Source organism: Numenius arquata, chromosome 5 (genome assembly GCF_964106895.1).
Source record: "Numenius arquata chromosome 5, bNumArq3.hap1.1, whole genome shotgun sequence".
NCBI lineage: Eukaryota > Metazoa > Chordata > Aves > Charadriiformes > Scolopacidae > Numenius > Numenius arquata.
The window spans coordinates 17,500,685-17,525,201 of NC_133580.1; positions in this window are offsets into that span (position 1 = coordinate 17,500,685).

A 24,517-nucleotide genomic window follows, 5' to 3' on the forward strand; every position below is an offset into this window, starting at 1 on the left:
AAAATGATTAAATGTTTTCTTTACTTTTCAAGGCTCAAATATCTTAAGAGGTTGAAAAACACACAGCTTCTGTGAGGGCTGAAAGGAGGATTCTTGCAAGCCCCCATTTTTCTCCCCAGCATTTATGGGAAATCAGGCATATGATGATTAATCCTTGTGTTACATTGACTGAGCTGTTTGTACAAAACCAACTCTGTTAATATACAGCTCCATCTGTAGAGAATACAGAATATTCAGGCACTATAATGGAACAATCAAGAAAAGCGGCTCACATTCTTCCTTGGAGACTACTACAAGAACACAGTACAAAAGTAAGCAAATGAAAATCTTACCTAAGTATCAAGTGACAATATTCCTTTAGTGCTTTTGTAAGACTTCGTTCAAAAATCTGTTGTCTCTAATATTCAGCAAGGTTATTTGTGTTCTGAAAATAAAATTTGGTTTGCTATGCTCATTTTTAACTTGTGTAAATATTTGCTTGTATTTTCATATTTAACTACATTGTATTTCTTTTTTCCTCTGTCACAGATGTAGGCAATTTTCTATCCCTTCCCCCCAGCATTTTTTTGGCAGCTAATGAATGCAGTCCTTTGGATCTCATCTGATCTTTGGCAGGATATCTGGAATTGATGTCCTAGGATGTGGGTAGCTAGCTCAGTAATGATGTTACAGGAAAACTAAACACTCCAAGCTACAAGGCTCTATTCAGAATTTTTATCTCTGATCCAGAGGCAAACTAAAAACTGTAGTCCCATGAATCACAAAATGAATATTCAGTAATGCGCAAAGATAGCCGAGGGAATGAGAGGAGGATCCTCCAAGGAAAGCATAATACCAGCAAGTCAGAGTGCTTGGACTCCTTGTAAGGGGATTGTTACATATTCTTGAACAAGTTGCTTAATTGTTTCCCCATTGTCCTCAGAAAGAAGTGTAATGATGTAATACAAAGTATTGTTAGTATATGGGTTTATATCCACATTCAATATCAAGATCCCACCATGAGGGACTGTAAAGTCAGTTTGCATTTCACATGCTTATAACTTAATTCCTACTTCTATGTGAGGAGTACAGCAATCCCATCTAGGATTTATCCAGGATGCTACCAGGTGCCAAGAGCTATGAAACAGTGCCTGAGCTGATGTGAGACAGGTGGAGGGCTCTGTCACTCTCCTCATCTCTTTGGAATAATTCATTAAATACTTCTACCTGTGTCAGTTGCAGGTAAAAGCTATGGTGGAATTACTTGTCTCTATTCTTGTTAATCCCTTGCCTGTCAGCTCTCATCAGGCATTACATTCTGCCTGCTTTAGCAATTTTGAACATGCAAATTCTTTGGCTGATGAAGTGCTGCTAGACTGTCTCTTATAGGTGTATATTATGGATTTGGGTGTCATGTATTAATCTTATAGTAATATTTCTCTTTGTAGTTTGGACACTTTCTAGCACAGTTTTTAACAGCAAATAATTGAAATCCTTAAAATTTTTTTTCATGGAAACTAGACATTTATATATTGATTTCTTCTGAAACATCAAATAGCCAAAATTCCAGTTTCGATGGATGAAAGTGTGCTCCATTTTATGTGATGGTGACCGCATTGACAGGAGCAGCCCTAATGCTGTACTGAAAACTAGCTGCCTGGAGGCTGGGCAGCAGCAGTCATTTAAATGTTAAATCTTTGCATAAAATAGCAGGACAAAAAGATGAAGTATTGTGTATCTCCAGTTACCTGCTAAAAGAGGACACAGACATAGTTGTGATGTCTAAGCTGAAAGTTAAGGACACATGAGCATTTTAAGCAGCATCTTTAAGATCCTGTTAAAACATTTCATTTGCATAATATTTAGTCTACTGCACTGGTTCAATTCTGCCTCGGTATATTGTGCTATCTTAAGAAAAGGACCAAATCATTAGCTTAATTTTATTATGTCATATAAATAACAAAGCAGTGATAAACCAGTGTGCTGTGTATGTTATAATATTTTTTTTAAAGACAGGGTGAGAATTGAGCCATCTATGGATTTTAATACAGTTAAAGTAGATCTCCATCTTGAGCAGTGAAATGAAGGTGTTGTCCAAACTATTACCTTTACTCCTGCTGAGTGCTGCTCTCCTTCCAAATATTCCTCTTGAACTCCAGGCAAAGTCCAACACAAAAAACGAAAATCACAGATTGATGAGGGACCTACGCATTGTGCAGCAACTGGAGTCTGTACTTCTGAACCGATTAGATGAGTATGTTCCCTATCTGGAAATAGTTCAAATATTTACAGTCAAGCAGAGCTTTATCCAACACTTTGTTTCAGATGTCTGGCTGTTAATGTTGAAACATTTCTGCTGTATTTGGAAAACTACAGCTCTTGAGTAGGCACTAAAATGTTGCTCCTCCATATGACTTGTATCGGCATAGCTTATGCAGGGCTTGATATGCTTCACTCTGCTTCCAGCCCAAAATATCCTTCCTGTAATTTCCATTGAATACATAAATCTTCCAACAGCTGAAGCTTTAGAAACTATTCATCTCAGGAAGTATGGGGTTTTGTCTCTAGCAACAACCAATATTACACATACATGTATGAAGAAGAGCTTATTCCTGTCTCTGTGAGATAATTCAAGTTGAATTACCACATACATACGCGGTTACTACGTACAACATCACAGTGAATTGTTCCCCTTTACTATACAGATGTATTTACCATAGAGCTTCAGAGGACTAGGGGTGGGTTTGGGTTTACTAACACAGATGCTAGAAAGGCGGTGGTGGAGAGGAGCCAATAATCAGTGTTCTCACACCTTACCTGTACTCAAGCATAGATTTAATAGTAGAAAAATTGGAAGTGTGATACTGCATCACCGAGTTTAACTTGGAGAGGGGGACAGAGAAAAATGTAACATGAAGTGTGGTGGACAGAATAGAAAATGCACAGAATACTTTGAGAACCAATGCAGAAAAATCCTCTCCCTCTCCCCCCAAAAGACACATAAGCCCAAGGCCTACCCCACCTTCAACAACCAAAATCAAATTATTTATCACTGAAGAAGGATGTAATATATTTCTGAGTGGGATAATGAATTCTGAAGCTGTCAGTTTGTTCCAGTACTTTAAGCGCTGGAAGCCCAGAGTACTTGCCAAAAGTAGTTTTGTCCACATAATTAGGCTTTTAATGTAAAATCAGATCTTTGTGGATTTCTCTCTTTCGTAGGACTGCAACTGTGTAAGGAGAGTGTTTTGATAAGCATGAGTGAGCAGCAGCGTATGTTGTCAGTACTGGTAATAGGCTGGAACCAGAGTTGAAGAGAACATATGTATCTCTTTTTCCATCCACCTCTTTTGGCTGCTCTTTGGGCATTGATGCCAAATAAATGAATAAATCTTGTCAGTCCTTTCAGGCCATTCATTAACTTAATTTCTTTTTGTTAAATAATTTCTTATTACTCTAGGGGTACCAATGTTTTTTTGCATGAGTTTGATTTTCAGATTCATACATTTATTTCCTGTGTGTTAAGCAAAACCATTTTCCTTTTTAATTGGATTCTCTCTGTGTGTATGCTTATTTAAAAGTAGAATACTGAATTTTTGTCATTTTTTGGAGTATAGAATTCCTTGCAATTCTGAGAGTTCCGAGTAACCAGTACGTGGTTTGGACCTTGCCAGTGCTTCTGCTTGAAGAGTAAAACCTCTTTAGTTTCATTTTTCTAGTTCTAGTGTCTAGAATGCTGATTTAAAAGGTTGTTGCTGCTTTTATCTTTTTTTTCCAGTGAGAGAAGAACATGGGAAATGACATTCTTTATAACACTGCTCTATGTACTGAGGTAATGCCAGGACCAGAGGACCACACCAGCCTTTCTACAAGGCCAGTGTGTTGTCAAGGCTTTGGAAAGGGTTGGATGATCAGAACTAGTACAAGAGATGGGCAGCAGGGTGTTCCCTGAGCTACAGGAAGTAAAAGTAGATCTGCAGTAGCCATTAGTAAGGTGGACAAGGCTTCTCTAGGTCCACAACCTCAACTTGCTGTTCGATCCTGGTTTCTGTGACGAACATTAGAGCTTTTAGATACAATATTGGAATATCTATTGAGTAGTTGGAGTACCAGCTGGAAAATATCCCACCTGCTCATATTCTTTCATAGCTTAGCCATCTCATAGCGCTAATACTATGGAAGGATAAAAATATAGATGTGTTTTGGAAACATTAAAATTACAAATTATGTAGGTGTGTTATTTTTATTCATAGTTTTAATAAGAGCTGTTTGAAATGATAAAAAGCTCTATCTTTTCATGCAGTTGTGTCTGTCATTATTCCAGAGGGAAGACTGTCTCCGGGAGAAGGTATCAGAGTACGAATACTGCTGAGTGATTCATTTATAAGTTGCTTTATTTTGTTAGGAGTTTCTCCTGTTGTACTTTCCTCTATAATACCTACATTTTTTCCATGCTGTAATAAGCTCATATTCTTAAAACCTTTGAGAAAGTGTAATATTACTTTGATTTCATAGGCTGGACAGCATGGCAAATGAAGCATAGCAGACTTCCTTAAGTAGCCTTAAGGTTAATCTGAAAATGGGGCACGTATATCCCTATTTATCCTGTGTTGTTACCAAAAGATAGCCTTTCATGGGTGCATCCATGTGAATATAGCACAGGGAAAGAAAACTCCTGGTAAAGGCAATTGAGTTGTCAGGGAATCTGGATTTTTTCTGGTTTGCTTGTAGGCGCCTGGCATGCGTGTGTGTGTTGAACACTAAGACGACTACTTAAATTCTTTAGAGAGGTTGAGGAACAGTAAGCAATAAATGGGATTATTGACCCACTTTAATAAATGGCCTTTTGAAAGAAATCATTTATGTGCATATAGTGTTTCTTCTATGCTACATAAAAATCTCTGATGTGGGCTTGACAGATTAGTTCAAAGAAAATATTTATTGTACCCTGTGCTGTGTAACATGTCTTGATTATTGATGTTTCTTGTTTTTGCTGGCAGAGGATGATATTATTGCTTGTTTTTTTTTTTAAAAAAAAAATCCCTGGTGTTGTTCTTAACAGTAAAGAACTAAGAAGGCACACCTTCATTGCAGTGCAACACACAGTACTGACTATGTGTGCTATGTGCATCTGTGTTATGAGCTACTGAATATTGATATTCTTCTCTTTACTACTGAGATTGTATATCCTTATTTTCTTCCACTTCTTTTTCACAGGGAAGAAAAATACACTTAAACTTGCGTCTAAAATGTGATTCAACTTAGTTTTTTATTGTTATAACTTACATGGAGCTTAGATGGCTTAACAAACAACATTTTTTCAGGTCAACTAGATGATGCTGAGGCAGCATTAACACACTTCTCTGCAGCAGCTACCTTAATTAATAGGGCTCTTGCATGCTTCCTGTGAGGTCCTCAATACCAGCTTTTAAAAGAGCCTCCTAATTCTTTAACCTTTCTGATCGGAACGGTGTTACTGGAGGGAAAACAACTGCTTAAAATGGAAGACGGTCAAAATGGGTTTAAAAATATTTTTAGAATATGAACATATAAATTATTATAGAGTGGAAATATAGGGTGAGAAGGAACCTCAGTGTGCAGTCTGTTCTAGGGGTCTAGGCTTGAAGACAAACAAGACGGTTCGTTTAGATTTTCTTGTCTTTTCCAAAGAAACAAATATATCTCGTCTGTGTCATTGTCTGAAAATGCTAGTGTGAGTAATATTTGGTGCAATATATTCCTATTTGTTTGTATGGCATTTTGTTAAACATAAAAGCAAATAGGAAAATAAGGTGCATTAGGGGGATGTTATGGCTGAGAGGGAGGTTTATCACTGAGCTGTCATTGACAGCTGAAAGAATTCATAGACTCAAGTGTCACACGATAACACATTGCTAACAGCAACTTATTTAAGTATATAATTCTGAATTTAATCTATGTGCTACCTTCAAGGTTAGTAGCTAGAGGATACTTGGGATCAAAGAAGGCAGAGTATGAAAGAATCTATTTGAGTCTAAACCAAGTGCTTAACTTGGATGTTGAAATGGGTTTATCACCTGAATCCAGATCAATGAATTTGTGCTTAGCATTGAGTCTGTTGTAGTGTCTTGGTCGTCCGGAAAATGGTCCCATTCTTGAGGACGAGGCATCATGTGTACCCTCATCATCAAGAGAATTATGTGTGGAGTCAGCTGAGTTTTGTCTTCAAGAACAATTGAATCCCAAGAACCCTTGACTGTGGTAACTTGTTAAATGAGGTATTTTAAGGAGAAATTAATTTCTAGCAAGTTGAAGCAGAGCTTTGGTATGGAAAATTTAAGGAAAAGAACAAAATGATAGGAAACTGCTCCATTGCAAAGGATGTTTGGCTTAATATTTTACTTTAAACATGGAACCACTTTTTTCTATCTTAATATTTTTCTTTTCTCCAGGGGAACTGGATGGTCTACAGAGATAATATTGGTTCCATTTCTTTCTTCTCAGCTGGTTGCTGATTGTAAGGTTAACTTAGGAATAAGTATATTTTTTAACGTTGTGGGTCCATGAATAAATTCCTATGGACAAAAGCATTCGGTAGCATTTTCTAGCATCAGTTCAGCTTTGCATGTCCATATTAACTGAATAGATTTCAAAGAGATCCGCGAAGGTATGCTTGAATATATATGGCTGCTTAATATGCATGTATAAAGTCTCTCGTAGAACAGTTTTAAATTAATCATCATGTTCATTATAAGTTCCAAATGTCTGCTAAGCAAACATTTAGATCTTCCCTCTGTATGGAGGAACAAGCCATATGACATGTATCTACTAAAATCTATTTGAGCAAGCTACTCAATAGAACTGATGCAACCATGAGAAAAAAGTGTTCATCATCTTAGAGAAATATTTTTATACTCCCTCATAAGATCCTTGCTGACAAAGAACATGCCCTGTGACTCCAGGTATGGGCTGAAACGTGCTATGTGGTAAAAGAAAGTCTGTGAAAGCAGCTCCCTTTAGATGAGTCTTGTGAAGCTTCTGGAAAGGAACAAGTGTGAATGTGGAAGAATCTGAAAGAAAGTTTGTGTTTGTACGTTGACTTGGGAGTAGGAAGTAAAATTTCCATAATTGCACTAGTAGCTTAAAATGTTTGGGAGAATTTAACTAGTCAGTTGATTCTGGATAGAACATCAGTGGTGGTGTGTGGAGGGAATTCTCTGAAGGAGAGAGGAGAAGGTGCTAATGGCAGATCTTAGTCACATCGAGCAGGTGGTGGTGTCCTGTGACTTCCAATAACTGCAGCTTTTTTCAGTCTTCATTTTGAGATTATTTTTAGCTACCTCTCCTGAAATAAAGACATCTAAGTTGAAAGAGTGGTGTCAAAAGGATGGAGTCGCTCAGTTAACGCGCTTCCTTCTTGCCTAGAATACCATATCCTTAATATGGGACTTGTTTCATATTACTGCCCAGCAAGATGGAATCCATGCTTCCAAATACATTTTTCACCATTTACAGCTTTTGATGCAGTGCCTAAAGCTTCAGGATGATTTCATACCAAGTGCCATGAATCAAATTATTTTCTAACACAATGGGGTTAGCACCTCTCTTGCTGTGACAAATGATTTTGCAGAGGTACCAAAATAAATGCTCCATGGCAGCAAGGTTTATCCCATATTTCGAATAAAATCTGCCCACTTGTCCACTCTTCAGTTGGCTGGAGAGCAGTACAGGAAATTGTTTTCCTTTGAGGTAAATCCCCATCAGTATACATCACGGGCTCTTTGGAATTAATTGTTCCTAGGAGACAAATTTCACTGAGTATGTGGGGCAGCTAGCTACGGGAAAAGTATTTGTGAATTGGTACTCCATTTCAGTGTCTTTGGCAGCGTGAAGGACAACCAAGCTACAAAACCTGAGGAGTCTACTACTCTTGATGGTTTTTTTTTTTTAATTCTTTCAAAGAGAAACAACATATACGGGGTTCTTAGACCTTGCAAACTGATTCCATGTTTTCAGCAAGAGTGCAAGTTAACTTCTGGCAACTTTGCTGATATGAATTTTCTGGCTCTCCAGTGAAAGAAGAATTAACCTATCCATATTTTTTTTCTTTACCTATTTAAAGATTAGAGAAATAAGGACACTGACTTTCTGTAAGGCCTTTCAGTTGAATACCTTCAAGCATATCATAAAATATGACATATTTTATCTTTCCATCCATTATAATGCTAACAGAACATTATAATCTCCATTTGTCGATGGAGTTTTCGAGTCACATTGCAGTATTATGGAGAATTTAGGTCATTATGGAGAGAAAAAAACTGAGACGCAAGTGGGACATTTTAGGGACAGAGACATTCTACACTTTGTGAATAAGGAGACACGCAGAGACACACAAACTGACATACATAAGCAAATTTTAAAATAATTGTGCACGTATTAGCTTCCAGATACTTTCACCAAATCAAAAGCTTTGACATTCAAATGGTGTTTTTGTCCTCATAAAATGTTAGAATAAAAAACCCAGGGCTATATTGGCAGTAAACTAAGGTTGCTTTCAAAGTGCTTGTTTGACTGCAGCAAACACTAGCATATTATTGACAGAACAGTTTTTCTTCAGGTGAAGGTTCACCTTCATCTAGAAGTTTATAGGATAGAGTTTTATATGGAAACTTTTCTTTTTTACAAATATAGTTTGATATTTTACAGGGGATATTTTCTAGACTATCAATTTTATACTTTTCTTTTGGATTGCATGTTACTAATACATTGTAATTTTTCAAAAATGCTGTGCAAGAAGAGACCTATTGCTCGGTGATTTTGTGTATAAAATACTAGCCTTCCATATCAGGTACTGTATTTCACATTTAATTTGAAATCCCTATGAGATATACTGAACTGCTGAAAGCAATTTGGGTAGCTGGTGAAGCACAATATTAAGCCCCATAGGTTTTTTAGCTTTTTTACTTATGTCTTTCAAAAATACAGTGTCGTAGCTAAGGTACCTCCTATTTAACTGCATCGGAAATGTTTTAATTCTCTAAATTGCGAACTCTAATGAAATTGCTGCATAGGAGATAGGTGATACCTACTCTTAATTAACTTCAGGTGTTTCATACACCTTGGATACTCGCGTTATGAAGTCATTTAACAAACTTTAGATTTTCATCTACATGTCTGTGAACATCCATAACTAAATATCTATATAGTTTGGAAGAATAATTACATCAATGCTAACTGATTGGCTTTTGATATAAAGGTGTTTGCACCATTTGTGGACTAGTTCTCCTCAATGCATTTGATTGTACTCTGATCAACTGAGGGGGGATAAAGACAAAAGTACTAAATGATTTCTGAACAATTACAGGATATGTTGTCTTCCCAGTGAGACGGGAAGGATATTGCTTTTGGTCAAAATAGTTTCTTAGGTATGAAATTGGATTATCCCATAGATAGATATGTTTTGAAGTAACCCTTTGGAATCCTTTTGCATCTGATGGCCTTTCAGGGATTTAAATTCTTTCAACTTTTCTGCCAGGCTTTGTATTTAGTTAAGGATCTTTCTCCTAAGTATATATTTAAAATGCTTAAACCACAGCTAATCTCAGTCTAATGTAACTTTAAACTTCTTTATTTCATCATTTTAGAGCTTTCTTCTTTTATCTCATTCAATAATAAACAGAAACACATACACAGAGTCAGTGTTAGGGCATGAAGATGGGGTTCAGATAATGGAAGCAGACAGGTGTTGAAAGTTATATAGGAGTTAAATATAATATTGTATTATTTATCATAGAATTTTTGGTATCAATGAATAAAATGTGGCAACCTAAGTGGGACTTGCCTTGAAGGTGTCTAAGGCTGAACAAAGGTCAGCCAGACAACCCAATGAGCTAGCCGATTTTAAGTGTTGTGTTGACCAGGTAAATCTGCAAGTGAAAGAAAGTTAAAGCAAAACCAAAATTTTGACTTAATCAAAATAGAAATTAAAGCATCATTTCGTGGTGCAACAAATTTTGCAAGGCAAGTCCTATGCCTATTCTTACTTCAATGTTACTATTGTATGTGGGAGAGAACAGCACACACGGACACGCTGAAAGAAATACAACAGAAATTTAAAAATGAATAAACGTCTCTGAGAAAAATCATATTCGCTTTATCATGTAGCATTTATGTTAGCACTGCCACTTTACTGGCGACAAATTAAGGGGATGACTTATTAGAAAAAAATGACTTGCACACACTGTAATTGCAATAGGTTAAGAACCCATAAGTGCTGTCCCAAATAATGGAAAGAAAATGTAATCATTTAACCTCATGAACTCTTTTCCATATTTAGTATTTGGATATCTGCTGGAATTATCAACTCCAATCTTATTTTTTATGTTATTTTGTGTAAGGCTCTTTGGTAGACTCTTGTCAAAATTGCAGCAAAGTCTATCTAAGATCTATACGTTCTGGATAGAAACATGTAAAGAACAGTGAAACAGGAATCTCAATAAACAATTTTATAATTTCAACTTTGGCATATGGTAGTTCACTCTTGTCCGAAGTCATGTGTACCATTTGCAATCTAATTCTAGAGACATATAAAAAAAAAGTGCGATTTGAGATGCTCAACAACCTGCATGGCTTCCCCATACAGAGCTGAATTTCACATTAAAGTATTGTAACTTCAATTGTGTATTCTTCAATTGTGAAATATAATACACCTGAAATCTCCATCTTTTCTGATTTTAAGTTGGTTGACTATATCCAAAAACGTCTATTTAGTGAAAAACTAATCTAATTATAATCTAGAAATCCTTATTCTTACTTTTGTTCCTCAATCACAAAACCAAACCTAGGCTTTTGGGGTTTGATTTTATTCATAGTAAAATCATGCTAATATTAACTTAACAAGGGAGGCTCCAGATCTTACAGTGCAATGCATAGACCAGTAGCATTATGTTTTGCTCTCAGTGTTCCAAGGAGGTGTTTTCTGGAGTATTTTTTTAACAATGGTACTACTTTCAAAATATTAATTCTGCGTGCTGCAGCAACGTTAACAACAACTGCTGGATTGTGAACTCCTATGAAAGCAGTAGAATGTAACAATATTAATGAAGTCCTTAAAACGATGGCAATTATTAGAGTGATAATGAGCAAACCTCTTCTATGTTCATTAGTTGCAGAAGGGTATATTTTTATTACGGAACTTATTTCTTTAGGAGCAGCGCATAGTGTGATTGAAGTCTGAAGGATCATTTGTATTAAATATGGCAAAATTATGTACAAAGAAGGTATATGAATCACCATTCAAGGTTTTATAGCTTTTTGACTTCTAATCAAAATTGTATTGTTACTGGTAAATGATTGTGACTGACTTTTTCTGTTGTAGCACCCTTAGCAGTGTGGCATTGTGGTTTTGTGCTTGTTGTTGAGTGAGAATATGAGTTTATTTCAAATCAGGACATAAAACCAACACTGATGCTCTTTCAGTAAATGAAATAGGAACATACTAATGATGAAAAGAAAATCAAAGGCACTGCTTATGTGAGCTGAGTTCTGTAGGACTGAAAGCATAAATAGTTTAAAAAATTGGCGTGTAAAAATCCATACTCTGAAGTAGGACAAAGTCAGACTCAGTGGGTGAAAAATGTCAATTTTACTCCCTGTTTGACAAGGGAAAACTTAGTACTTTCAAAAAGACTTTTCTGTATTTGTGACCACTATTTTCATTTCCATTTCATTTTTCTTCTTCTAACAAGAGACTGTGCACTATTCTTATTCACTGAATCTGTGATGTGGATGGAGAGTTCTTACCTTACCAGAAAAGATTTTTTTAAAAAAACAACAAAACCAAAACCCCCTCTGCTTTAATTGCTTTGATCTCATTATTATCACTTGAGGAAGACTCTGCAAAAAGCCACACACAGACCATTTATTTTGCAGCTCTCTTTTGCAATCAAGTCAGTACAGTGCTTATAAAGCATAAGGGCTGCTTATCGTTCAAAATACTTGTGCTTTGCTGGTGCTGCACAGAAGGGGAGTGCTCCCCGCCAGGGAACACGTGCCTGCATTCCCCACTCAAGTGAGGACCTGAAGCCAGAAAGTACAGAATGATAATCAAGTAAGGAGAGCTTTAACATTGCAGTACGTGTGGGTGGAGACCCTACAGACCAGCCTGCGTGAACTGAGACTTCCTAGACATGCTGGAGTCCTCTGGAAAGAGCTGAAGTGGCAAATCAGCCAATTTTCCTCATTTCTACCTAAGATAAATTTGACTGGATGACTTGTAACTCTCTCTGCTTATGAATGAGAGCTTTTGAGTTAAATGTATCACTCCTGATAAGAAAAAGAAGATTAGGAGACAATGACATCTGCTGGCTTTGGAAAGAGAAGACATCAAACTAGCAAGAGGCAAGGACTTTGCTTTTTTAGCAGTCCTTCATTTTGACTTTTCCCTGAAGCTGTGAACTTATACTACAATGTGAAAAAGGGTACATAGACAGAGTCCTACCGTCAGGACCCCCAGGTCCCTTGGGAAGGAGTGTATCTGCTGGCTTCTGTTGGCTGTGAGCTCAGCCCGTGCAGGAGGGCGTTTGAGAGAAGGAAGGTCCTGACCAGCAGCTCAATGGCAGAGCCGCTTCTCTGCGGGAACCCTTGGAAAACATCCAGAGAGACACTCATGCTGCACTTACTTCTTGATTTGGATAAGAACAATCACAGCTAACTATCCCTCATGGAAGATAGTGTCCTAGAAAGCCAGTATATAAGAAAGAAATGACAGTATTTTTTTTGTTTATTCTTCCTTTGTGTTGATGGGATAGATCCCATTTCTGCTATTTCTGTTGGAACTCTTAATTAGCACTGTGCTACGTGAAGTATATAGCGTCTTCCAACTCGTGATGTCAGAAATCTTTAAAAAGTAAATTAGTAAGTCTCACCAATCCTTTTTTCCAAAGTTAGGAACTTTTTTATCCAACATTTCCAGTCTCATTTGTTTGAGGATCATAAGATTGGATTGAAAATCATAACATTTGCATTGAATATTTTAGGAAGATTTTTCTGCATTTGCTTTGCAGCTTTGATTAAGATTCGTGTACTAAATCCTTCTGCAATCTCTTAAATCTCTGAATGTCATGTAATCACATCTCTCTAGAAGCAGAGTTCTAAGGAAAATATTAAATAGGAGGTATTTTGAATTAAAAATCGAGATTTTTAACATTCGAAAGCCTTCGTAGCGCAGTAGGCACCTGGAGGAAAGGGAGGCACTGTTTGTGTCAAAGATTTCTTCTGGGGCCCAAAAGACAAATGAAAATACCAAAAATAAAGCCTAGATTTCCAACTGGTCTGTGACTGCAGTGGGTCTTAATGCTTCTCTTGAATAGGAAGTTTGAGAAAGAAATGTTAAAACAGTTTGGTCACAGTAAAATGATGTCCACATGTCTGTGCGGCTTTTGATTTGATCACTCAGACCCAGTACAAAGGGAAAAGTTGATTACAATACAGGCTGCAGACTTAAAGTACTTATTATTTAGTCTGTGTTGTCCATTTTCTGTTCATCTTTATTATAGCCTGTTTCTTCCCTTCTACCACTTACCCTTGAGCTCTAGAGTTTGACTTACTAGCTGATAACCACTAAAAGTCAGCCTGCTGATTTTTGTTTGCTTTTTTGTTCTTTTTTTTCTAATGATACTTCAAATGTTTTTGTCAACCTGCTTTTCCTGTACTAAACTGTGTACTAAAAAGAAAAATGCATCTGTTTTCAACAGGGTATAATAGCATAGATTTGAAGTCAAATGGATATATTAGGATTACGGTTTCACTTCACAAGCAATTGCACTGTGTCATTGTGGTGCTTTTGTATGTGAAATATAATTTACTTATTTCCGCGTGGGGGAGAGTAAAAGTATTTCTGTGATTCTCTGTCAGTCAGCTGTCATTCTGCTTCCTCTGCAGAAGGTTTTGGTGTTGTTTTTGTTCTTTCTGGGCTTTCTGTTGTCATTGTTCTTGTTTGGGTTTTTTTTGCTTTAAGTCAATCCTGGTCATCTAGTTGGCACACTGTACCTGCATTTATACATGAAACGTGTTGAAGTATCACAAAAGGGAATTAAAAAGATGAAAGTTCTGTGGGCCCAAATAGCACAAAAGCACCTCTCTATACAAGAAAAAAATTCTTAGCATTCATAGCACGCCTCATAGAAATGCATTATATATTGTTATCACGTCAGCTTGTAATATTGGTACATGGCTTCAGTGCCTTGCTTGTATTTGTAATTACATTTAAATAATTTAACTCCATTATAGTAGAGTGTCTAGTGGAAATGCATGATTCTTTAAGAAGACATTTCTTTTCAGATTGATCTAATGACTTCAGAAAATGCTGCTATTATTAAAGCTTGTTAACTATTGATATGCAAAAATAAAACTGTTATGAGTGCAATGGAAGACGTTAATAAATATGCTCATTTTTGAGAATACTTTTGCAATGAGCTATTTGATAACTCGTTATCTGATTTGACTTCTGTGTCAGATATCCTTAATAGCCTGACTAGTTATATTGGGCAGATGATAGGTGGCTTTTATCAAAATCAGGCTAAAAGGATTCCAATGGATGAGTGATTGAAGTGGTCCAGTGAAATACAGTAATTATTCTGGAATAATGCAAAACCCAGCTAAAATCTCGGATGGCAGCAAGTTTTCTTGGCCTGCAATAGGACTGTGTTCGCCTGAAGTTGCAAAAAACAGTAGAGTACACACAGTAGATTTGTGTGTGTGTATGTTTACTGGTGGATTTATGTTGGTTGTGTAAAGGGTAGCATAGCTTTGTATCTGCTGAAATTCATCTCATATTTTGCTTTGTATTTGTACAAACACTTTAAAGTTGTTTTTCAGTCTTCTGTTGGGTTTCTTTTTGTGCGGTTTTTTTCATCATCGAAAACAGTCTCTGATGAGTTTTGAGTATAAAACGCTACATCTCTGCTGCAGAATGTGACACCTGAGAAGCTTCTAACATCATAAAAATGTGCACTGGTGGCAAAGTGAGCTTCCTCTTTTTTTGTTCATACTAAAGAAGCCTGTTTGCTGGCTCACAGCAGGAATTAAACAGTAAATATAGGACGAGCACATTGGTGTTACAGAGGAAAAACAGTGACTCCTTCCTCAGCAGCACTGTGGTACAATATATGGAGAGCTACAGTAATTTATCAAAGACGCTCAGTAAATCTGTTGCACCTTCTCGTCCTTGGGTTGCTGGTTCACTTCTCTGCTGTCAGGCCACAAAACAGGCACACGACTCGGGCAGTCTGTCTTCCTGGGTGTATCTCCCAGGTTGAACTACTGGGTTTCTTTGGTTTTTTGCTTTTCCTTTTTCCAATCTGTTTATTCATTTCCATCAAATCTGCCTGCTTTCTCCCAATCCTTTTTCTTCCTTTAGTCCTTCATTTCCTTTTCCTAATCTCTGAGGGCTTTTGAATGTCTTCCATTCTTTTTGTTCATTTTCCATCAGGAGATTCTTGTGGTGGATCCAAAGGTTTGTCTCAGGTTTGCAATGCTTAATGCATATGATGTGCTCTGGCACCACAAAAGCCGCTTTCCATACCCCCCACCCCAGCCCTCCCACCAGCAGTGACAGGCTTGGATTTCTGTAACTCTGGAAAAAAGCTGAAAGCGTCTGGGTCAGGTTTTCCGGTCCATTTATCGTAAAATAGATTTCCTTCTTCTTAAGAGGCTTCTACGGAGCAAGGAGGAAAATTGGACATATGTGAAGCTAAAAGAGGAAAGATCTGAGTGAAATGTCAGAACTCTTTTATTTTCCAGATGTGTTTTTTCTATTTTTTTCTGATTTTGCCACTAGTGGTGAAATTAATGGATTAATGTAAGTTTTTCTACATGCTAATGGCCGTGGCTGAAAGACCCTGAAGTTTTTTTAAACATAAGCCTTTAAATATTTCTATATAGACAACCTTGAGGTTTGGTTATTTTTAATGGCAACCGTCTGAATTACTGACTTTGTATTTTCCTACAGAACTAAATGTTTTGATCTGCTGTAATGTAATCAATAACAGAAATACACTCTGATTTGGAGAAAAACAGATGATTAAGTGTTTTTGCAAAATGAGGACAAATAGCCATCTCTCCCTGTTGTCAAACACGATTCTTTGTGTTTGATTGAAAGTACAGATATTTCCATTGTACATTAGCTGTGTTACTTAATGAAATAGACTTATCGTTACAGCTCAAAACTATATATAAATTACATATTGTAAAAGTTGCTATGGCAAATAATTACCATTATTTAATGGTAATTTATGAAACCATTGAGTAGCAAGGCAAATGTAGTTGCTAAAATGCAAAATGCTATTTTTCTGGGGAATATATTTAATACCAGATCTAGATTTTTATTTTTTTTTGTCTGGCTTCCTTGCTATTTTGAATTGTGTATCTCTGAAAAATTAACAGGTAAGAATATATTTGTATGTACTCTGTGATCCTGGTTCTTGTACTCCTAGTTTTAAGGATGTTCCTTCTTCATACTCCAACCTTCTCTCTTTCCCATCTGTTGGCATTAAGAAACTGCCATTACCTTCTCATCAATTAGTCCTCGACTGCTTCAGACTTTAGGTTTGTCTTAACTGTGGCTCACCTCGCTAGGCTATTACCTTTTAATATCAAAGGGATTTGGATGTTTGTCATAAATGACATTCTGAATTACAGCCAAGAAAATATTACTGATATAAGTGCTTGATGCTGGCCTCTTCAAAAAGGTGAATTTTCTGTCGTGCATGAATCTTTCGGGATTGTTCATGGAATTCAACAAACATGCCTCTTTGCAGAAATGTTCTAGCTAAAAGGGAATCTTTGCTTTTACTCAGGAGAGGAACAGATGCAACCGCTTGAATAAGCGTAAGTAGAAACACTGGAAGTTCAATATATCCCAGAGGAAAAGATGGAAATAAATCTTATGTGTATATTATACTGTCAAACCCAGTAGTAATTTTAAGATTAATTTGCCTCCCCATTATTGATGTGTGTCACATTTCCCCTGAGTTGAGTCAACCCCTGTTTATTTCTTGCCTTTTCTCTCCCTTCATCAAAATTTGAAAGGTGTCTAATATATAGAGAAATCTGGAGCTGAGTGTTATTTAAATAACAGATTGATCCAGGGCTTCATATACAAATAAATGGTACTGGGAATGGTTGCAGATTTTGCACAGCTCTAACAAATGTATGGCAGTTGAAATAGAAATTCAGAGTTTATTTGTGAGTGTATTGTGCAGTGTTGTTCCTCCTTTACAGTAGACTTATTTACAGGATCTTGCTATGGTAAAGCTTGGTTTATCAACTACTGTTTGGTATGTGACCTAACATTTTTGTAACGGGCTGCTGTTCCCGGTGGATAAACTCCTTCCAGCCGATAAAGGTAATCCAACTTTACAATGGAGACTATACAAACACCAGCTAGCTTGAAATCCATGCTGTCGCTCTCAGTGTCGATGCTGTGGCTTGGCCAGGTCGACTTGTGTTTTCAAGGAGCTGGGCACTAATGGTATATGTAGTTTTTCTCTTGCAAAAGAGAATTTCTCATTACTGCACTTTTGTTCATATCTCAGAAGGGAACAAGAATAAAAACTATATTAAGAAATGTGGCATTTAACATTACCTCATCAGTTAAATAGCTTAGATTCAGCAAGGATTAGATATTTACAGCATGTAAATAAAATTATTAATTACATAAGATATTGTTTACTAAGATTCTTAATCCTCCTGCTTCAGGGTGTAAACTAATTAGTAGGCAGTGTTGAAAAATTGCATCATTTTATAATATGAGTTCATGGAAAAACTGGATGAACAAAATAAAAGCTGCCATGAGGTATTAATAGACCAGCGCAGACATTGTTGGCTCTTGATGGGAGGTTGTACATGCAGAATGCTGGAAGAAATGATCCTAATGAACTGGAGAACTGAATTGGGGAAGGCAGCAGCCCTTCAAGGGGAAGTAAAGCTTGAAACATCTAATTCAACCTTCTTTAAAAATGGTATCTGTAAGAATGGGCAATAATTAATGTAAATCTTAAATAAACCTTTCTCAGCAGAGACCATACCGTTAGTGGTTTAAGCACAGGTGATGCATTCATCTTTCTGAAATGTGAGAGTCTTTCTTAGTGTTTTAGTCAGCAGAGGAATGGCTTACAAAGGCCTCACCCAACGGTGTGGTTAAATCCGGGCTGTCTCTGGCTGTGGCAGGTCCTGTGGCCCAGCAGCACTTTGACAGGCTTTGTGCTCTGGTGGGTGAGGAGGGTTAGGGACGGGCAGCAGCTAGCAGAGGTCACACTCCTGTAACAATCCACCTTCTTCCTACAAGCTTAGAAAAGGAGAAATAAGCCCCCATTTTATTCAGCAGCACGGTGCTCCCGCTTGGAGCAGGAGGTATTTCTCCCAGGCTGACTTTCCCACACAGAACCGGGCTGCTTCCTGCTGCTGCCCATCACCTCCCCTTGCTAATCTGTAGCCCCAAGGATTCACTGGCAGTTTCAGGAGAAGTCCAGGCTCATGACCGCAGTACACTTATCTTCTCTGTCATCTTCATAGAAACTTCTAATGGTTGAGAAGCTCTCTTCTTTCAGTGGGCTGCGCTGGGATCCCACCAGAGAGAGCCTCTGTAGTTATCCGTATTCCCAGAGCTTCATTGGGAGCTCAGGGATGCAGTGGGAGGAAAAAGAAAGATATGCCAGTGTTAAACTAATTAAAAATCTTATCTTCATAATTTCATTTTTGTGGTTGAGTTCATAGTGCCAGCAGGCTTCTATGTGTTTTTGTATATATTTGTGGAGGTGTACGTGTGTGTTCAAAGTGAGCGTGTGTATGTATTAGTCCTGAAGAGGAAAACAGGCATTGCAGAAACAGAAAACTACAAAGTTGTTTGTTTCTGTAGGCAGAATAGTATTATGGTTAAAGGTAAAAACACAGTGGGAATCAGCTTCTCCTTTCTTTACAGTCAAGGTCAGTGTAAAATGGACCTGTGGAGTTACAGGTAGTTCACATCAAGTATTTTCTTAAAACAGGACAGAATGAGCAACCTTTGGAGAACCAAAACATTTTTTCTGCCCACATGCAAATAAAGTGACTTAAATATTATTTCTCTGCTTCTATTTTTCTGATCCTGTAATACCGGGGAAATTCAGTAGACATCCTAGTTCATGAAGGGTAGTGACTGCTGCTTTTCTGGCTGCAGAACTGGTGGGGTCAATGCTCCAAACAGAAGCAGGTTTTGGGGCTTTGCGCCAGCTGCGGGCTGTGGGTGTGACAGAGGAGGAGGATGGTCCATGCACTCCGAGACATCAAACAGCACGGTGTGGAGTGTGCAGAATGGTGATCTGTTACATAGTTTGTGGGTGTCTTCCTGCCTAACTAGTAGTTGTGATGATTATAAAGGTTACAAGAACACTGTGAAGTAACATAAAATGAGAGTACTTTCCTATGATAGAGTGTGGGAAATGGGAGTTGTTAGGCTTCGAAGAGACCGCAGGAGTGATGTCAAAAGAAGTAGAAAGATGGCAGGTTGCATCTCCATTTTACAGCACTATTCTAGCTCTTTTTCTTTCTATACTGTCTCACCGATGTTTTCTACAAAGTATAAGATCATTAGAAATTATAGTAAGTGAATAATTTTTCTAATTCTTTGTGTTGAAGTTATCGATTGATGATATTCTCACATCTGAAACTTGTTCCCCATTATTTTAATTTATTTTCCTAATTGTCATATTGTTTTGTTAAGTAATTGGTGTAATAAGGCTTTGCAAGTCTTTCCAAATAAATAAGAAGCATAGAATGGCATGTTTGATCTATCATTTTTGAAAGTTCCTGGCCTAGGCTTTCAACAAATCTTAATTTTGTAAGTAGGCAGTGGATGAACACAGTCTTGAATTCAGAACTGCACGTTCATCTGTTTATGTAATTTGCTGTTAATTGGGATTGCCTGCTTTTGTCAATAGGCTGTTAGAACTTCAGCTCATGAAACATTGGCTTGGGGTCTGTTGCTCTTCTCTCTCTCTCTGCCACTGGTTCTCACTGAGTCTTTCCTTTGGCAAATTGCTTGGCACCAGCCAGTGACTTTATTTTGGTAAGAGTTTCCTGGCTCTGGAAGAAAACTGTTGTAATTGCAGTTTACTCTGATTCATGAACCCTCAAGCATAGGCTGCAGTTAAACCCCAGCACATCTGCAGACAGCAAATAAAATCCTAATGAGAAATTGAAAGTGGTGCAGTGGTTCCAAACGTGATATTCCCATGGAACTATAAACTGACGCTTCTCCAATATACAGAAGAAGATACCAAGGTGAGAAATTAGTGAAATTATGTTAATCTAAGTTAGTACTTAAGTGCCCACTTGATTTTGGTTAACTAGATACTCTAATTTCAGCTACTTAAGTCCTTTGTGAGTGCTTCATTTAGATGTGGATGATGTTTTTTCCATCTAGCATTACAAAGTGGCCAGGCAGAATATGGAATATAACTTGCACAATTGTAGCAGATTTTACAGTCTGTACTTCTTACTTGAAGGGAACTGGAGGGAAATATAGCTATTTCCTTCATGTGTTATGAGTATGAATTGGCTTATGTTTGCTAATTAGTACACTAATCTTCCAGTAATTCGTTCTTTTTCTGCATGGCTTTTCATTCTTCAAGTATTTTTTATTGGTACAGTATCATTATATTTTTGTGTGTTTTTCCAAGTGTGATGAAGATTTCAAACTCAAAGCTGGGGGTGGGGGATGGAGGGTGGGGGAAGGGAAGCACGAGTAACATCTGAAAGACGAATTAAAACCATTGTTGCGGTAATGCTAAATAAGTTCTTCGCCGTACAGGACAAAGACCTCACTCTGATCTGCATAGGGGAATCAAGATAAAAAGCATTTTAATATTTTTCAGGGCTTGCATAGTGCTTTGTATTTGCAGAAGGCTGTGCTAATGCTACTGAGCGGTTGCCTGTGGACTGCTGACTGCCTGTGTCCCCTTTGATTTATCCCATACACTGAAGTTCAGTAAAGGTAGCACAGCAGTCGGAAAGAAGTGTTATAAAGTGTGACAAAGCCAGTTTCCTCTGAAGAGTTCAGCTGCCATGATGTATATTTTACATCTTTCTCTGATGTAATGAGAGGTGTGAGTTCCTTTTTGATGTTATGTTTTGGAGCTGGCTATACAGATTTAGACTTGCCTGGAGCCAGAAGATGTCCATCAATATGAAATGTTTTATTTTGGGTGAAGGGGCAACAAATCTTTTGCAACTTGAAAGAAGTGGTGGGTTTCCTGCTACACTCCACCCCAATTCGTGAACTTAGAAAGGGCTTGATGAATACTCTGCTAATTTTGCAACGTACTGTGTAGATTGATAAATATTCTGACATAACAGAATGTTGTAATGAAGTCAATCAGAAGTTCTAGGAAATATTTCAGGGATTCAGAATAAAATAGAAAATTATCTGAAAGTGTCTGAAGAGGTAAAATCAAACCCAATAAAAGCATGCCTCTGCAGAAAGTTTAGCTAAGCTGAGAAATACTTTGGGAAGGAAATGAAGATATAAAATGATAAACTTTTGAAGGATGAAAGAGAAATGCTTCAGGCATTAAAAAAAAGGAGGAAAAACAAATCTTTTTATCTAGATAGGCAATTTGGTATACAGAGAGACAAAAAAATTTGAATTTTCCTTTTTTTCCCACTTAATCCTGCTGTATATTAAAGCAAGAGTCAAAGCTTCAGAACTGAGACTGTATCTTTTGTTACAAATCTCTTCTGATTCCAGTGTCAGCAAGTTCTTCTTTGCCAACCTTTGGGCTATTATTTCATTCAGCAAAGTCACTGATTAATTTAAAAAAAGAAATAAAAACCTATCCATGGACCTCTGCCAATGAAGAGAACATTTAGATTTCAGAGTTAAACAGAGAGAAGCTATGAAATGCCCCGTTTTGAGTGAATTAGCCAAGAAAGTGATATTGTTTATCTTTGGTATATCTAGCCTGGTCTGTGTGTTGAAGCATACACACATTCTTTATTTCTGTAAAGCTCTTACAGACTGAGGGACAAATGTAAATACGCTACAGAATGTAGATATAAAAACAGAAATACGAGATTGCCTTTTTAGGATCAATTTTTTTCTTTTTTTCTTTTGAAGAGGTAAATAAATACAGTTTTTAAATGATCCCACAAGGACATAATTTGGGGAGAAGAAACTATGCAAAATATTATTCCCTCTCGCAGTGGGACATAACTAGCTGAAATTTCTTCAGTAGTGAAATTTGATTGTAATAATAGAGAAATACTGCTTTGAAAAGCTCCTGTGATAGAAGGTTTTGGGGATCTGGCAATGCTAAACTGTGTACCTGGAAGACATTTACGTACATAAAGCCAGAAGAGAAATTATTATAATCAATTGTATTGTTTTTCCTCGCATTTCAGAATAGGATGCAACATCCATAGTACTGCAAAAATCAAGTGAGGAGAAAGGGATGTCATGTTAATTCATCTAACTAAATTCTAATTTTCAGGCCCTTTGTTTGGCTGGGGAATAGCACTGGCAGGATAGTGGCTGCTGGCAGAGAAGTTCATTTCTTTCCCAGAAGAAAAGAAATCAAAACAGCTTTGCACTGATCAGCTGGCACAGACTGCTGGATCAATGGTTGGCAATTTGCAGGGCTGTGCTGTAGATAAGGCTGTCACATTTTGGCAGTCTCATCACTACCAGTCAGACACATAATAGCTGATAGGTCCCTTTCAGATAAAGACGAGTAGAAGATAGAAAACTGAAGAGAAAGGGGAGTGAAAGGGGGATAGAGGAGGAAGGGAAGATGACAAATCAGTATTTCCAGCCTCACTTCGTAGTTGGGCTCCTTTGGTCTCCAGTTCATTTAAATGTATGTTAATATTGCTGTTAATTCTTACAGCTTTCAGCTGATAGTGGTGGTTGTCAATGTGGTTCTTGGGTTTTGTGCTTTATCCTTCTGAAAATGAACAAATACTTGCTGAAAAATAGTGGTCCCCTAAAACCAAAAGCATAGGTTCATGATAGTCACTATCTGCTTCAGATGTCAAAAATATCTGTTCTACAACTTAAGATTATTGTCTCTCTCTTTAGTGTAAATATGACATAAAGTGTGGTTATCTCAAAAAAAAAAAAAAAAACCCAAAAAAAACCCCACCAAGAAAGTGGACCTTTGCCCAGATCCCATCCTGGTCCATTATTTATTGCAGCTTAACTGCAGGGGGGACTTGGGGTTTCTTTCTGCAAAGGTTGTGTCCTGGGGAAGGCAAGCTAGTAAAGAAGTGGAAAGAAGACAAAAAAAAAAAAAAGCACCTACGCACCAGCTGAATTATTTTCATATGTTTCTGGTTTTAGGAAAATTATGAAAAATGGCAGCTTTCTCTAAATTCTGCTTCTTTCTTTCTCATGGTTCGCTGCTGGTCGTAAGGAAATCTGTTAGTGACTGGATGACAGTGCAATGAAAAGAGGTGTGGGAATCATTACATTAATACTGATAAAGCTGCTAAATATGCTTAGGGAGATTTAGACATTTTCAGAAGCCTGAGAACACACAAAGTAAAGGATTTAATAGTAAAAAGTGCCCTGGCTATTCTTAGTCATCTTGAATCTTGAGCTTGTATTAAGTATTCCTGACTATAGGGAATGTTCTCTAATTCCAATGTCTACTGCTGTGCAGCTTTCCAAAATCAGTTATACCCAGTGCAGGGATATTTCCAGATTTTACCCATAAAGAGAAAAAAAATGCTTATTTTATTTGTAAAGGAAATTCAAAAGTAATTTTTTTTCCTGCAGAACCAATTTTCAAATGATTTTATTAAAACAATTTAATGCCACTCATTTTGGAAATCTCCATATGAATTATTTTTTCTGTTTAGTCCTTCACTCGCTTGTGAATAGAGGAAAACAACTCGTTTTGATCTGTTGCAGAGAAGCTGATGAAACTGCACGTATCTGCAGTTAGGTAGAACTCTCCCTAAAGTCCAAAAGGATTTGGAATGTAGTCGGCCAAGCCTTTCAGACTATTTTCCAACTTGATTTAGTCAATTCTTATGGTGCATTGCACCACTTTGTTGTGACTTGGTGTCAGAAATACTGAAAAAAAGAAAGGTGGAGGCGGTGGGGAGGGAAACACCTTTTCCTTATTGGTATTCTGGGGAATTAAAGACCAGGAATGAGAACGTCACAGTGGCAGCTGACATGGATTGTTTATTTAATTCTTCCAATTTGTTCACCTTAATGAAACACCAAAAGATTTGAGTGAGTGGTAATTAACAAGAGAGAGCCTGTCTAATGAAACCAGTACAGGATGATATTTGTTCCAAGGATCAATAAAAGACTGTGAGTGAGGATCATACTGGCATCGTTCAGGAAAACAAATCACCTTGTGCCAATCAGTTGTCATGCTGCACATGCATGAATCTGTGTGAAGCGTTTTAAATATTGCATCAGTAGAAAGACAGGAAGGGAAAAGCTTGGTAAATTTGGAGGTATCTAGTACCTAATTTGTTGGTTTGTCAGGTACTATAATTATAGTTGTAG